General features: G+C 35.5%; 1 protein-coding gene across 6 annotated transcripts in view; it reads right to left on the bottom strand.

Moving 5' to 3' along the window:
• Nucleotides 1–15,686, bottom strand: part of LOC105489997 (N-acetylated alpha-linked acidic dipeptidase like 2) — a 1,462,458-nt gene that overhangs the window by 1,361,084 nt on the left and 85,688 nt on the right. For 2 of the 6 annotated variants that reach the window (XM_071091267.1, XM_071091265.1), the window contains exon 2: nt 7,417–7,464. The exons of 3 other annotated variants lie outside the window; for them this stretch is intronic. The gene's annotated coding sequence lies outside the window, so the exon portion shown is untranslated. Of the gene's footprint in view, nt 1–7,416; nt 11,601–15,686 lie in introns of those variants that run through there. One more of the 6 variants, XM_071091266.1, reaches the window with a different exon arrangement.

Here is a 15,686-nt window from a genome sequence, read left to right as displayed (position 1 = left end):
GAGGTGTTGTTAATTCAGAAGTCCAAAAAGAACAGATAGAAAGACAAAGATACAAGCAAAAAAAGAATAAAGAGACCAAGTACATTCATAATTTTTTTTTAATTGTCTAATTTTCTCTAAGAGAGATAATGGGGCACACTTCATACTTGCTGAACCCCATTCACAACCTGAGTTTTAAAAAGAGGAAAAAAGCAAAATAATGTTATACAACCATATGATTATGATGACTAAAATAGTAAGACACATAATTATGCTGCAATATTTAACACAAATTGGCAATGACCTGGCAATTTAAGAGTAGTAAAGTCATAAATAAGGAAGAAGACATATCCCCATGGATGAGATAAATAGGCAGTAGAAAGCCTCAAGTGGGTTAAAGTTAGTGAGATTAGTTCCAGCAGGCAGCAAATTTCAACTGTTTTCTATTCATCCAGGTAGCACCAAGCAATTATTCTTCATGTAAATCCATTGTTGCCACTATGTGTTAGGATCTGTTTTCAAACTTAAACCAACCTATTATATACCTTTATTACAGGAAAGCTTAAACAAAATGCATTTGTGTAAGAGATGTAGATACAAACTTCAGAATATTCATTTGTTACCTATCATTGATCTCTGCTTTGATGGAGGTGATTTTTCATGTAAAATAAGCCGAAATAACACTGAAATAATGGGAAAAGAGTTATGATATAAAAATTTGAATTTATTAAATATAACCAGAATATACATATATAGATTGTTTTCTTTATAGAAGACTCTACATCATTTCTAATGGCACTGCTATTATTTAAGTATGTTAAATAAAACAAATGAGTTTCTTAAACATCAGTCTCGTCACCTAACAAGTTTAGGTGTCTACAAGTTAATGATGATCACCAAAACAGTTGTCTCAGTTCACTCAAGCTGCTATAATAAAATACTATAGACTAACAAGACATTTATTTCTCACAGTTCTGGAGGCTAAATGTCTAAGAGCAAGGTACCAGCAGATTTGCTCTCTGGTGAGGGCCCGTTTCCTGTTTTATAGGCAGTGCTTTCTTGCTGTGTCCTCACATGGTGGAAGGCGCAAGAGCTCTCTCTCAAGTCTCTCTTTCTTATAGTTTTAAGGCATGGTCTTGGACTGTTGCCCGGGCTGGACTGCAATGGTGTGATCATGGCTCACTGTAATCTCACTCCCAGCTCAGCCTCCCATGTAACTGAGATTACAGGTGCACACTGCTATGGCCAGGTAATTTTTTGTTCTTTCTTTTTGGAGAGAGGAAGTCTATGTTGTCCAGGCTGGTCTCAAACTACTGGCCTGAAGCAATCCTCCCACCTCAACTTCCCAAAGTGCTGAGATTACAGGAGTGAGCCAACAAGCTCAGCTCTTGAAGTCTATTTTATAGGACACTAGTCTCGTTCACAAATACTCTTCCCTCATGACCTAATCATCTCCCAAAGGCTCCATCTCCTAATACCATCATCTTGGGGGTTAGGTTTACAACGTATGAAACTAGGAGAGACATAAAACACTCAGTTCATTGCAAGTCAATTCAATTTTTGGCTATGTTAATACTAGAACAAAGCAGAAGAAATATAAGACAAATATCCCACTATAGTCTATGAGATGTGTATTAACAGAATGCCACTGTACACGGCTTTATTTTTTTCTTTTGAGACAGTCTCACTCTGTTGCCCACGCTGGAGTGTAGTGGTGCAATCACAGCTCAATGTAGCTTGGAACTCCTGGGTTCAAGTGATCCTCCTGCTTCAGCCTCCCAAGTAGCTGGGATGACAGCTGCATGCCACCACGCCTGGCTATATTTTTAATAAAATTTTAGATTCAGTGGATACATGTGCATGTTTGTTACATGCATACATTGTGTAATGGTGAGGCTTGGACTTCTAGTGTACCCATCACCCAAATAATAAGCAATGTATCCAACAGATAATTTTTCAACCCTCATTCCCCTCTCCTTCTACATCCTTTTGAAGTCCCATTGTCTATTCACTAAATCTTTATGTCTATGTGTACTCATCAATTAGTTCCCACTTATAAGCAAGAACATGTGGTATTTGATTTTCTGTTTCTGAGATATTTCACTGAGGATAATTACCTATAGGCCTCCAGCTCTATCCGTGTTGCTGCAAACAAAAGACATGTTTGTTGTTGTTGTTGTTGTTGTTGTTGTTTTGAGACAGGGTCTAGCTCTGTCACCCAGGCTGGAGTGCAGTGGCACGATCTTGGCTCATTGCAACCTCTGTCTTCCCAGTCTCAAGCCCAAGTGATTCTTGCGCATCAACCTTCTGAGTAGCTGGTACTATAGGCATGCATCACCATGCCCGGGTAATTTTTGTATTTTTCGTATAGATGGAATTTCACCATGTTGGCCAGGCTGGTCTCGAACTTCTGACCTCAAGTGATCCACCTGCCTCGGCCCCCAACATCTCATTCTTTTTTTATGACCAAATTGTATTCAATTTTATTTATCCATGCAACTGTTGATGGACACTTAGGTTGATTCCGTGACTTTGCTAGTGTGAATAGTGTTGCAATAAACATTCAAGAGCATGTGTCTTTTTTTTTTTTTTTTTTTTTTGTATAATGATTTCTTCTGAGTAGATGACCAGTAGTGGGATTGGTAAATTAAATAATTCCATTTTTAGTTCTTTGAGACGTCTCCATACTGTTTTGCATGGAGGTTGTACTAATTTACATTCCCACCAACAGCGTTTGTGTTCCCTTTTCTCTGCATACTTGCCAACACCTGCTGTTTTTTTTGATTCTTTAATAATAGCCATTCTAAATGGTGTGAGATGATATCTTATTGTGGTTTTAGTTTGTATTTCTCTGATGATTACTAATGTTTAGCATTTTTTCATGTTTCTTGGCTGCTTGTATGTCCTCTTTTGAACATGTCTGTTCATGTCCTTTGTCCACTTTGTGATGGGGTTGTGTTTTTCTTGTTGAGTTCCTTGTAGATTCTGCATGTTAGTCCTTTGTTGGCAGCATAATTTGATAATAATTTCTCACATTCTGTAAGCTGTCTTTTACCTCTGTTGGTTATTTCTTTCGCTGTGCAGAAGCATTTTAGTTTGATTAAATCCTATTTGTCTTTTTTTTTTTTCTTTTTGGTCACATATGCTTTTGATGACTTAGGCATAAATTCTTCACCTAGGCCAATGTCCAGAAGAGTTTTTCCTGGGTTTTCGTCAATAATTTTTATAGTATCAGCTTTTACATCTAAGTCTTTAATCCAACTTAATTTTTGTATAAAGTGAGAGATAGGGTTTCAGTTTCATTTTTCTGAATGTGGCTAGCCAATTCTCCTAGGAATATTTATTGAATACAGTGTCTTTTCTTCATTGTTTATTTTTCCCAACTTTATCAAAGATCAGTTGGTTGTAGGCATATGGCTTTATTTCTGGGTTCTCTATTCTGTTACATTGATTTGATCCTATTTTTGTACCAGTACTATGCTCTTTTAGTTACTATAGCCTTGTAGTATAGTTTGAAGTCAGGTAATGTCAGGGCTCCAGCTTTGTTTCTTTTGCTTAGGATTGCTTTGGCTATTCGAGCTCTTTCTTGATTCCATACGAATTTTAGGATTGTTTTTTCTAGTTCTGTGAAAAATGATGTTGGTAATTTGACAGGAATTGCATTGAATCTGTAGATTAGGCAGTATGGTCACTTTAACAATATTGATTCTTCCAATCCATGAGCATGGGATGTTTTTTCATTTGTTTATATCATCTACAATTTCTTTCATCAGTGTTTTGTAGTTCTCCTTGTACAGATCTTTCACTTCCTTGGTTAAATGTATTCCTAGGTATTTTACTTTCTTTGTGTGTGGCTATTGTAAGGGGCATTGTGTTCTTGATTTGGTTCTCAGCTTAAATGTTAAACGCTTTCAACTTTTCCCATTCAGTATGATGTTGGCTGTGGATTCGTCATAGGTGGCTCTCCTTATTTTGAAGTATATTCCTTTTGATGCATAGTTTGTTAAGGGTTTTTATCATGAAAGGATGCTGGAGTTTACTGAATGCTTTTTCTGATCTACTGAGATGACCATATGATTTTTGCTTTTAATTCTGGTTAGTACAAGGCATTTTGAAAGAGATATTGAAAACAGAAGGGTAAGAGAAGGGTAATCAATGAAAAACAGGGAGCATTAAAAAAAAAACTCTGGCCAGGTATAGTGGCTCACATCTGTAATCCCAGCACTTTGAGAAGCCGAGTCAGGCGTATCACCTGAGGTTGGGAGTTCGAGACCAGCCTGACCAACATGGAGAAACCCTGTCTCTACTAAAAATACAAAATTAGCTAGGTATAGTGGCGCATGCATTTAATAATTCCAGCTATTCAGGATGCTGAGGCAATGGAATCACTTGAACCTGGGTGGCGGAGATTGCAGTGAGCCGAGATCACACCATTGCACTCCAGCCTGGGCAAAAAGAGTGAAACCCTGTCTCAAAAAAAAGAGCACCTTCATTCATTCACTTATTTCAAAAACTTTGCTGAGGGCTAATATTAATCGTAATACTGAAGCTTTCAAATTATCTTGTGTTTCAAAGACCTCTGAGAAAATTATCTCCTTTGACAATGTTATCCCTATGTTTAAGAATATAAAATCTGTATACTGAGCACACTTACCAAATATTGGTTTGAACCATTATTATTGCTTCTAATAAAACTCTCATTAATATATTTTATATGTTGAATGTGTTTGTCTTGCAGGTGGTAGGTGATGGAGACAGAGAAAGAGAGATAAATAAATACAGAGGGATACCTTGTTAACTCAGAGATATTATAATAAATTTTTATAATGTCATCAGAGATTTTTCTACTCTGAATAATTCCAATCATTGAGCTTTCGCCTTTAAAAAAAATGCAGAATACAAAGAGACTTATAATGTGAGTGCAACTACTTCTGCTTTCTCAAAAGGTTACCAGGCTTACGGTCTTTGAAAGGGCAACTGAGATAACCATGTGCTCAATACAATGAGAATATATGTAAACTTTTTAATGGTTTAAGTTGAATGGGTAGGGAAAGAGGCTTATAAACAAGAGAAAACCTAACTAACTATTGAAGGAATTAAATCTGGCTAAAACATGGAATATAAAGAGGAATGGCAAGAGATGAAGTTAGATAGGCCAGATAATAAGGGTCTTACAGGTCATGTTAAGGTGATTAAATTTTATTCTGAGGTTAATGAAGAATCTTTAAAAGATGTGAAGCAGGGCTGTGATTTACTTTATAGTAAGATCATTCCTCTATCTGAAATGTGATAATGGACTTGGAAACACTACAAGCAAAGAGATCAGTTAGGAAGCAATGGCATTAATCAGCTAAAAGATGAGTTTAAAAAGTTGGGAATCAAAAAGTATTTAAAATTATTTTATATAAAAAACTATCCCTAAGCCTCCCATTACTGGACAGAAAGTATTAAACAGAAAGTATTAAAGACAAATCATTAAATGATAGATCCTAAAGCAATTTGCTTATATGTAGCTGATGGCCAATGGTGGTCCAGACAGTATTTTTTAAAAATTTGCCAAACTTTCAAAATCAGGAAATTACATACACACAGGCACATACATCCCAATTTGTAGCTTCCCTAGATAACAGGAAGATCTTGGGCCATCATTCTCCAACAGTAAAAACTGACTACAGCTGGTTAGTGATTATTCCTCTTAAATAGAGCATATATTCTCCAGTTTCCTCGAGTCTGCGCAACTTTTTACTTTCTTACCAGCATAGATACCATCTGTTAATTACCACTGATCACCTCTACACTTCAGTATTCTATTTCACCTATATTGCCTCTACAGGCATTTGAGATTGGGACTTGTATATAAAATGATATGTAAATACTTTACTTAATTTTAAAAAATGACATTCTGTCATTTAAAATTACATTTTAAAATGACATTCTGTTTTCAGGAGGAAATCAGTGAGTGACAGAAACAATATACTAGAGATTTCTGAAAGAAACACGTATAGGGACGTGAGAAGGTTAACAGAATAATTCCTTGTATCATCAATGTAGGAGTAATCACAAGCTTTCATTTAACTTAGTGCCACATATCACTTGGGTGTCACTTTGGTCTTATAACAACTCAAATCTCTTCTCTCCAAAAAAGAAAAAGTACATTTTAAAAGTTCACTTTGAATTTAAAACTTCTCAAAATGAACCAAATACAGAATCAGCTATTCATTAGCTAACTACCTCATCTAGATTTTCTTAAGATAAAATTATTTTAAAAGTGATTAAGAAAGAGAAAGAATACCAAAAGTAAAACCAGAAACACTTGCCATTTTAGACTACCTTACCAGAAAAGTATTCTAATATTTGTACCAACACTATTTTCAATTAAATCTAATAAGCAAATATAATTCCAAGGATATGAAAAGGAACTGCTAAGATACTTGTTCTGAAAGCACTCCAATTAAAGATGAAAATACATAATGCTTTATTTTGGCAAAAGAATGATCCAGTGGCACAGACAAGCAGTCACTTCTATAACATTTAATAAACTATAGACAAAATGCAAACAGCAACCCCCAAAACCCCTATAAATATAAATCTTAATGAGAATATAAAGCTGCGTTCATTTTTTCTTATAGAAAATAAAATAAAAAATAATCTTCACATGACAACCTACATTGTAAGCATATGTTTTACTATATGAACATCTAATTCATTTAAAAATTAGTATTAAAAGTAATTATAGCAAGTGAGCTTTTCACAATTTATTCCTAGCTAATATTACATTTTAAAATATGTTTTAAAAACCTAAAGAATAATTTAAATTATAATACTGTCAAATATTAGACTTTGAAATTCATTTGATTTTTTTCCAAAATTCTTTTTTCAAATTTCGAAATCACTATTCTTTATATATATAACAACATTTACAGAAATGACTTGTGTGAATTTTTTATCATTTAGCATAAAAACATGTCATTCATAATTTTCTTTTAAGTGAAAAATTAATAAAAATTTAGTAAAAACAATACTATATATCAGAGTTGTTTCACAACTAACTTATGATTTTAAGCAAAAGGAATATAAAAATGAACCACTTGTATTAGACAAGAGTATACAGATCAATTTTTATCATCTTTGTTAAATGAATAATTTCATAGACAGCCTTTCAAATTCATTCAAATGAATACCAAGATACATGTTAAATAAGCTGATTTTCCTAGGGCAACTGTAAGAAATGAATTGCCAAGCCCAGTCAATTTCTAAAGACCCTGTGAGCTCTTCCAAATCCAACTCTAGGTTAGTAAAGTAGAATTATCAGGCAGAAGTGGAATGTCTACAAATAGAAGGTGAGTTACTGTGTGTACTGACGTCAAAGTAGTAAACTTCTTACTCCCCCAAGGCGGGAGGGAAAAAGAAAGGTTTCATTAAGTAGACAGTACTTACTTTCAAATATATAGCAGTGGGTCAAATGAGGAGATGCATAACTGATACCTGAACAAAGAAGATTTTAAAGATATAATGACTAATGTCATTAACAAATAAAATTGCTGTCAGAATACTTAAAAGGTGCAATGAGGAAAAAACGTGCTACTATTATTTTAGAAGTGCTTGCTCTGGGAACACAACATTTACAACTCCATTAAGAGAAAACAAAGGGAGGCAGTATGAAGACCGTGAAATATAAAACAAGTTTTCGTTTGCCAATGTAGTTGTACGATAGTATGAAAATCAACAATAAATACTTTATGGCATTCTGGTAGCAAAAGAAGCCAAGAATTTGGGTCAACCTGCCATTTTTTCTCTATTCATATTTTGTTACTGCTTTTGCTCTTTCCTCTTAATCTACAACTTCTTTCTTTTCTTTTCCCTTTTGCCTATGCTTAATTTCTATTGTTATCTAAGACTGCTATTATCACTCATCTAAAGGGTTCTTTCCTTTTTCTAGGCACTGTATTGAGAAAATGTCCAAACTGTCCTGAGATAACCTTGAATCACTGTTGTCAATAATGTTGCCAAACGTAATTCCATGATTCAATCCAATTATGTGCTATCTAAACTTTACTCAGCCTTTAAGAGTTTTTTTTCCCAATTGTCACTTCTCTGATTTCAACCACTTTTCCAAAAAGATTCTCTAGTTTAGCCAAATATTTGTTCTATGAAAATTGGTCACACATCTATAATATTAATATAATACCTGATATATAAAAAGCTGTCCCTTCAATGTTTTGTAGCCTAGCAAGAGTGACAAATAAGCCCTGTAAAATGTGCTAAGTAGTTTATAATGAAAACGCATACTGAAACTTATAATGTAATTAACTAGCAGTTACTATTTGCCCAACTCCATGTTAAAGACTTTTCAAGACACCATTTCATTTTATCCACAAGGAAGAGGATTTTGCCCCATTTTTAAAAATGAGAAATGGAGACTGTTCAAGGCCACATAGCCAGTGCATGGCAAAAGAGAATTTAAAGCAAGATTTTGTTAATTCCAAACCTAGGGGTTTAACAGTTACAAGTCTTAAAAGAATAGTTAAGTATGAGCCCAATAGAAAAGGGCTATCCTGTCTTTATACTGTGTTCATATCCTCCTATATACATGCATCTCCCCACCTGAATGCCTTTTCTGAAATATTATTTTTCTCTCTTTTAGAACTTGCTCCAAACTCACCTAATGATTCCTTCCTGATAATATTGTTTCACTATAATTGCTCTCTCAGAATCTTTGTTTCATTTCTGAAATATATTTAGAGTATTAAATTTGAACTCATTTGTAAACATTCTTTATAAGTAATTTCACTGATGAATATTCTATGACCTCAACTAGGTATTATCACATTGGAAACAGGTAGCAAGCCAGTATTTCTTTTGACAAGCCTCGGGTACCCAGTGTAATAATTTACTAATGGTGACACAAAAGTAATTCTTGGGGCAGCAAAAATCAATGATGAAAGAGTTTTACTGAGTAAAAAGCAGTACTGTTATTTTCCAAATTGTCTTTAGTTATACTCTCCAGAGGTTGATAATAAAACATCATACATTAGATCAAAGAAAAATACAAAAACATTTACAAAATTTTGAAGAAAGAATAAATAACATAAAAGCAAATATACTCCTATGAAAAAAGAACCCAAATGTGAAACAGGATCTACAATATATAACTTCATCTATTCATGTGTACAGATATTTTCATTTCCCTATAGAAAAGACTACTTAATAACTGTCTAGTAATTAGTCAACTCTCTTGATAGTTAAACAAATAAAAATATACATAATCCTTGATTAGATTCATGGAAATAACTGAATATAAGTATTTCATATTTTATGTCTTGAATTGGGAATTTTATATAGCAACTGGTTTTCTATTATAGATATTTTACCACATGGCTCTTTATAAAAACATTTTTTCTTATGACACATAAACACAGAGACTCTGTTGTTGCTCTTGCCCCAAACTGTTTAAGGCAGCAAGCAGCATTTGAAGTGCTACCCACAGCCATTAAAGATAGGAACAATATGCATTTATAATTTTAAAACATTAAAATATAAAATTAAAAGACAAAATATGGAGCATCATTTTTACAAATGTAGTGGGGTGGAAAATTCATTATCTTAACAGTGAGCAACAGAATCATTCTTACAGAGGGAATTAATTTAGAAAAAACATCATTGATAATTCACTTGGGGTGAAAGTAGGATCAAAGAGCCTGCTATGTTAGGCTCCAGTATATAAATAAGGATAGCTAATCTGCTTTGCATCATAAATGATCAAAAATGTAAGGATAGGTGGGTACAGAGAAGAGGGCTGACAAGGGGAAGAGAGAGAGAAAAAAAAGACAGCAGCAATACTGAATTAAACAAAGGCAGGACATGATGCTGAAAGAAGTGGCAGAATTAAAATCCGGTATTAGAGTAACAAAAGGACTTTCAAAAACAGAGATGCCTCATATTTCATGTGAAATTATTTGTTAGTACTACACTGAAGTGCTGTCTCTCCAAATCCAGATATTTATAATAAGGTGTAATTTTTTATGTCTTTTATGGGTAGATTTTGTAAATGAAGATGAATTTCAAATCTGGAACAACACAATGGAAAAACATTCAGGAAGCATAGATGACAAAAAGATCTCTAAACCAAATTTTTTCAGTAAAAGCAAGAGTTCACAGAAAGCAACAATATTGACAATATGAAATTCCTCTTTCACCTTACCTCTGCAAAGGATTTTGTAATTCCAAAAGCAATTTAATTTGAGAGTCCAGTGGATCTTACCAATCTTTGGAAACAAACAGATACACTCTAAGGATATTTAAAATTTACATGAAATTAGAAAGATGTCAGTTATATAATTATGAACTATAATTTAAATGTTGATATTCATTAAAAATAGATGAAATAATTACATTGGTATGGTACTGGTGAAAAATAAATCAACAAGAGAAGTAGATACTTAGAATAAATTATCCAGATGGAGATATATACAATATCAGCATATCACTGAAATTCAAGCTTATGGTCGGGTGTGGTGGCTCATGCTACACCCACGGAAGTGTAATCCCAGCACTTCAGGAGGCTGAGGCAGGTGGATCACGAGGTCAGGAGTTCGAGACCAGCCAGACCAACATGGAGAAACCCTGTCTCTACCAAAAATACAAAAGTTAGCCAGGTGTGGTGGCACACACCTGTAAACCCAGCTACTAAGGAGGCTGAAGCAGGAGAATTGCTTGAACCCGGGAGGCGGAGGTTGCAGTGAGCCAAGATTGTGCCACTGGACTCCAGCCTGGTGGACAGGGAGAGACTCCATCTCCCATAAAAAAAAAAAAAAAAAAAAAAAAATTTCAAGCTTATTTGCTGGCACTGGTCATCTTTGTTCAAAAGAAACTATAGGTTTCCACTTAAATCAAATTGAAGTAACAGATACCAGGCTTTATGTGCCGATCTTATTAAGAAAACCAGAATAACTATATAAAAACACTGTTTCCAGGCAATGCACAACAAGAACGCTGAACTATGACTCTGAGAGATGGGAAACAAGAAAATGAATCCCCATGCAGTCTCCAAGAAGTAGCAGAGAAAGAAGGAAGCCATACAGAGCTTTGCTATCTCACTGAGTTGGGGAGACAGAGTGCAGTTTTGGGAGGCCAAGGCAGCTAAAATTTGTGGGAAACAATACTGAGGATACTAAGGCTATCAAAATATAGATCTCTAAAGATCTGCATGGAGATCCATTCCAGATATTAACTCACAATTGATCTGCCCACATGTGACTAGAAATCACTTAAGACCAGGAAAAGAATCACTGGAAAACTGTAGAGCAAACAATTTTCAGAGTTCACAATAGTTCAAAAGACAGATTTCCACCATTTAGAATGAAGAAACATCCAGGAACAGTGGGGACATTCAGAAGAGACCCCAGAGAGTCATGTTTTAGTGAGTGCAGCTGGAGAAAAATAGACATATCATCTACAAGAGAACAAAGATGAGAATTACAGCCAACTTTTCATCAGAAACTGTCAAAGACAATGGAGCATACTTTAAAGCACTAAAACAAAACAGTGAAATCACCAATTTACTAATCTAAGCCCAAAAAAAAATCTTTTAATAATTAAATACATTTTTCAGACAAAAACTAAAAAAATTATTGCTATTACATAAGAAATGATAAAGCAAGTTCTTAAGGTAGATGTAAAATTATATAATTAGAAATTTGCATCTATACAAAACAATAAAGTTATAAAAATGGCAAATGTATGATTAAGCATATAAAGATTCTCAGTTTAAATGCTTTAATAATAATTGTTTAAGGCAAAAATGATGGTTCATTATTGTAGGGTTTAGTAAACTATAAAAGTAAAAAAACAGAGAAGAGGAGGAAAAATAGAAGCATACTATATCATAAGATTCTTACACTTTTACATGAAGTGAAATAACATTATTTGGTGGTAAACTCTGAAAAGTTAAACATCATGTTGTCAACTTTGGAGTAAACACTAAACAAACAAAAAGGCGCATATGCTGAGACAAGAGTGAAAACAAAATATCATAAAATATGTCCATTTTATCTAAAAGAAAGAAAAAATAGGGTGACAGTAACAAGAACAGACAAGAGAAATAGAAAAAAAAAACACCAAAATAGATTTAAATCTACATATAGAAATAATTACATGGAAAATAAATGGTCTAAATACTCTAATTAGAATGTAGATCTTGTCAAATTGAATTAAAAAAAAAAAAAAAAAAAAAAAAAAACTACCATCTAACCAGAAAAACTACTTGAAATACGAAAAAAAAAAGATTAAAAGTACAGGCTGAAAGATAATATGCAAACACTAACCAAAAGCAAGCTGGAATTTCTATATTAATATCAGAAAAGAAGTTCTGAGAGCAAAGAGTAATATTAATACAAAGAAGGCAGTTACATAATGATAAAGGGGTCAATTCATCAGGAGGACATAATAGTCCTAAAAGTTCATGCATTTAATAAACATATTTAAAATACATGAAATAAAAGCTTATATTAAAGAGAACTAGAAAATACATAAATTAGAGACTTCAACATGTCTTTCTCAGCAACTGATACAAGTAGAGAAAAAAAATCAGTACATATTCAGAAGACTTAATACTATTAACTGATTTGATCTAATTAACATTTGTTGCACATTCCATATTTATAAAGTGCATGTGGAACAATCACAAAGATGGATTGCATTCTGGGTCATAAAAAACTCTTAACAAATTTAAAAGATTAAAATTATATAAAGTATGTTTTTCACACAATAACAGAATTATAAATCAGTAACATAAATATATATGGAAAATCCCAAATATTAGAATCCCAACAGTCTTTCAAACGACACATGGATAAACAGAATTCTAACAGAAATTAGAAAACATTTTGATTGAAAGAAAATGAACACACATCATGTCATAATTTTTGGAAACCAATTAAGTCAGTGCTTAGAAGTAAACAGGCTTAAATGCTCACGTTAGAAAAAGAAAAAAAAACTCTTAAATCATCTCACTTAAGCTTCCATCTTAAGAAAGTTAAACAGGGCGGAGCAAGATGGGCGAATAGGAACAGCTCCAGTCTCCAACTTCCAGCGTGAGCGACACAGAAGACAGGTGATTTCTGCATTTTCGACTGAGGTACTGGGTTTATCTCACTAGGGAGTGCCTGACAATCAGTGCTAGTCAGCCGCTGCAGCCTGACCAGCAAGAGCTGAAGCAGGGCGAGGCATAGCCTCACCTGGGAAGCGCAAGGGGGAAGGGAATCCCTTTCCCTAGCCAGGGGAACTGAGACACAAAGCACCTGAAAATCGGGTAACTCCCACCCCAATACTGCTCTACCAAGGATCTTAGCAAATGGGCACACCAGGAGACTATATCCCACACCTGGCCAGGAGGGTCCACACCCACAGAGCCTCCCTCATTGCTAGCACAGCAGTCTGTGATCTCCCTGCAAGGCAACAGCAAGGCTGGGGGAGGGGCGCCCACCATTGCTGAGGCTTAAGTAGATAAACAAAGTGGCTGAGAAGCTTGAACTGGGTGGAGCTCACAGCAGCTCAAGGAGTCCTGCCTGTCTCTGCAGACTCCACCTCTGGGGACAGGGCACAGCTAAACAACAACAACAACAACAACAAAAAGCAGCTGAAACCTCTGAAGACGCAAACGACTCTGACAGCTTTGAAGAGAGCAGTGGATCTCCCAACATGGAGGTTGAGATCTGAGAACAGACAGACTGCCTGCTCAAGTGGGTCCCTGACCCCTGAGTAGCCTAACTGGGAGACATCCTCCACTAGGGGCAGACCGACACCCCACACCTCACAGGGTGGAGTACACCCCTGAGCGGAAGCTTTGAAAGCAAGAATCAGACAGGTACACTCGCTGTTCAGCAATATTCTATCTTCTGCTGCCTCTGCTGCTGATACCCAGGCAAACAGGGTCTGGAGTGGACCTCAAGCAATCTCCAACAGACCTACAGCTGAGGGTCCTGACTGTTAGAAGGAAAACTAACAAACAAAAAGGACACCCACACCAAAACCCCATCAGTACCTCACCATCATCAAAGACCAGAGGCAGATAAAACCACAAAGATGGGGAAAAAGCAGGGCAGAAAAGCTGGAAATTCAAAAAATAAGAGTGCATCGCCTCCTGCAAAGGAACGCAGCTCATGGCCAGCAATGGATCAAAGCTGGACGGAGAATGACTTTGACGAGATGAGAGAAGAAGGCTACAGTCCATCAGACTTCTCAGAGCTAAAGGAGGAATTACGTACCCAGCGCAAAGAAACTAAAACTCTTGAGAAAAGAGTGGAAGAATTGGTAACTAGAATAATTAATGCAGAGAAGGCCATAAACAAATGGGCAGAGATGAAAACGATGACATGAGAAATACATGACAAATGCACAACTCGATCAACTGGAAGAAAGAGTATCAGCAATTGAGGATCAAATGAATGAAATGAAGCGAGAAGAGAAACCTAAAGAAAAAAGAACAAAAAGAAATGAACAAAGCCTGCAAGAAGTATGGGATTATGTAAAAAGACCAAATCTACGTCTGATTGGGGTGCCTGAAAGTGAGGGGGAAAATGGAACCAAGTTGGAAAACACTCTTCAGGATATCATCCAGGAGAACTTCCCCAACCTATAGGGCAGGCCAACATTCAAATCCAGGAAATACAGAGAACGCCACAAAGATACTCCTCGAGAAGAGCAACTCCAAGACACATAATTGCCAGATTCACCAAAGTTGAAATGAAGGAAAAAATGTTAAGGGCAGCCAGAGAGAAAGGTCGGGTTACCCACAAAGGGAAGCCCATCAGACTAACAGCAGATCTCTCGGCAGAAACTCTACAAGCCAGAAGAGAGTGCGGGCCAATATTCAACATCCTTAAAGAAAAGAATTTTAAACTCAGAATTTCATATCCAGCCAAACTAAGTTTCATAAGTGAAGGAGAAATAAAATCCTTTACAGATAAGCAAATGCTTAGAGATTTTGTCACCACCAGGCCTGCCTTACAAGAGACACTGAAGGAAGCACTAAACATGGAAAGGAACAACCAGTACCAGCCATTGCAAAAACATGCCAAAATGTAAAGACCATCAAGGCTAGGAAGAAACTGCATCAACTAACGAGCAAAATAACCAGTTAATATCATAATGGCGGGATCAAGATCACACATAACAATATTAACCTTAAATGTAAATGGACTAAATGCTCCAATTAAAAGACACAGACTGGCAAACTGGATAAAGAGTCAAGACCCATCAATCTGCTGTATTCAGGAGACCCATCTCACAAGCAGAGACATACATAGACTCAAAATAAAGGGAGGGAGGAAGATCTACCAAGCAAATGGAGAACCAAAAAAAGCAGGCGTTGCAATACTAGTCTCTGATAAAACAGACTTTAAACCATCAAAGATCAAAAAAGACAAAGAAGGCCATTACATAATGGTAAAGGGATCAATTCAACAGGAAGAGCTAACTATCCTAAATATATATGCACGCAATACAGGAGCACCCAGATTCATAAAGCAAGTCCTTAAAGACTTACAAAGAGACTTAGACTCCCATACAATAATAATGGGAGACTTCAACACCCCACTGTCAACATTAGACAGATTAACGAGACAGAAAGTGAACAAGGATATCCAGGAATTGAACTCATCTCTGCAGCAAGCAGACCTAATAGACATCTACAGAACTCTCCACCCCAA

This window comes from Macaca nemestrina, chromosome 2 (genome assembly GCF_043159975.1).
Source record: "Macaca nemestrina isolate mMacNem1 chromosome 2, mMacNem.hap1, whole genome shotgun sequence".
In the NCBI taxonomy this organism is placed as follows: domain Eukaryota; kingdom Metazoa; phylum Chordata; class Mammalia; order Primates; family Cercopithecidae; genus Macaca; species Macaca nemestrina.
This window is presented reverse-complemented; position numbering and strand designations above follow the sequence as displayed.